This window comes from Mus caroli, chromosome 6 (genome assembly GCF_900094665.2).
Source record: "Mus caroli chromosome 6, CAROLI_EIJ_v1.1, whole genome shotgun sequence".
NCBI lineage: Eukaryota > Metazoa > Chordata > Mammalia > Rodentia > Muridae > Mus > Mus caroli.
In genome coordinates, this window is record NC_034575.1 from 130140175 (window position 1) to 130142310 (window position 2136).

General features: G+C 35.1%; 1 pseudogene; it reads right to left on the reverse strand.

Moving 5' to 3' along the window:
- Positions 1 to 519: 519 nt before the first annotated feature.
- On the reverse strand, positions 520 to 798 carry LOC110296008 (annotated as a pseudogene).
- Positions 799 to 2136: the final 1338 nt, after the last annotated feature.

A 2136-nucleotide genomic window follows, 5' to 3' on the forward strand; every position in this document is an offset into this window, starting at 1 on the left:
GTTAAACAAAGTGTAAAAAGCACATAACAGTAAAAGAAAATGTTTCTGGTTCAATACCAGAAACACAAAGAAAAAAAATTAATGTAAGAGTACCTGGATAACACCCCCCCAAGGTTTTTCAATAGTGCAACTTTTAAGAACATATAGACTGTCCATAGTCTAGGCAGAGTTATAACTCCACACTTCAACAACATGCTGACAGTTCCTAAAAGCTACTTTTAAAAAGGCATAACCCAGATGTTTTCTCATTTGACCAACTTTAAATGTGAGAAGGGCTTAGATATATCCAGAATAAGCCATATGCAACAGGTTACTTGATCAATCTTTTAAAATAAGCTTTAATGACAATGACAGTAAAATAAGGGAAGAAAACAATGAGGAATGAAGTCCTGTACATGAATAATTTTTGACATTATGGGAGAATCTTTTACAAAAAAAGCTACAAACAAAAAATGACAAATAAAGAGTTTTCTACAAGAAATTCAACACCTTCTGTACAGTGTCTTTACTTATCTGTCATCATTGGTACAAACTCTTTGTAGTTCCCTGACTATCCCCATCATTGCCTGCTTCCCTGATCCTTCTATCAACCTCTTCATCTGTTAAATTCTCGCCAAGTTTTGTCATCACAGCACAAAGCTCTGCTGCACTAATATAGCCATTACCATTCTTATCAAACATGTAGAATGATTCTCTGATTTCTTCACTGTCTGTGTCTTTAATTTTTCTTGCCATTATTGTCAGAAATTCAAGGAAGTCAACTGTGCCAGTACAATCTGCATCTTCTTCATTGATCATGTTCTGGAGTTCTGCTTCTGTGGGGTTCTGCCCCAGACACCTATGAAATTCTGGGTACTGTGTTCCTAATGAAGAGATTTGGAAAACACATTGAGTCCTTAAGGTGCTGATCCTACACAGTATATGCCAGCTGACTTTGATCCTCTCTTTCTTATGCTAGAGTTACAGGAGTATGTCACCATGCCTGGCTCAGTAAATTATATCTTTACAACTATGAACTGTTTGTAAAAACCATGAAGCTTTACTAAATTCTTTCCTGTTCAACATGGTTACAATTTGTTCATTAATATTGACTTTATAAATATAATTGCTGAAGATTTATGTAGGTTTATCAGTAGTGTCATTTGCAGCATCAGTATGAAATTTGAAAACCTGATTATGACAACTTTATCTTTGTTTAGATTTTCGTAGAATTTAATTTGCTTTTTAGCTTTATTTTCTAGGGACGTGATCATAACCATGGATGCCTTATTTATTCAGGAACATGTGAACCTTTATGCGTTTTGAAAACGAATTATACAATATACAGCTTCAAATTAAAAAGTAAATATTATTAATTCAGAATATGTCTCATAATACCAATATAGAAGAAAATGAGAGAATTTTTAAAAACAAGTATCAGATTAAAGATTATTTATGAAAGTTAGTTTAATGAAAATTTGGGAATTATATTATTGCATGGATGTTAATAGAAAACCAAACAACTCTGGTAAACAAAAACAAAACAAAACAAAACAAAAAACCAAAAGAACAAAAAACAAAACAAAACAAAAACCCAAAACTACACACATTCAGTATGTGGATTTAGTTTCAGGGTGGTGATAGCTCTGATGACAGTGATGTGTGACATTAAAGAAAGATCAAGAAATAATCTCATTCTGAAGTCAAGCCTACTCCTTCAAGATAGCTGGTCAAGTAATAACACCTGTGTTAAGATCCCCAATTCCCATTTTTCATCAATGAAAAATCTACACGTGATGGTGAATTCCTATAACCCAGGCACTGGAAAGTAAGGTGAAGAGGAAAGTACCTGGATCCTGGTGCTCATGATCAACAACCTAGCATTATTTGGACTCTGCAGGGTCTAGGAGAGACCTTATCTCAAGACCTTTTCTGCAGAGTGCTAGAAAAGACACCCAATACTGATATCTAAATTCTATAAGCATAAACATCATTGCAGTACACTGCACACAAATACCACACACACACATGCACACTCAGGGAAGAGACAGAAACTCAGAAACGAAGAGACAAAGAGAATACACAGGAGAAAGAGAAAGAGGAGAGAAAGAGAGGGAGAGAGGGAGGGAGGAAGGGAGGGAGGGAGGGAGGGAGAGA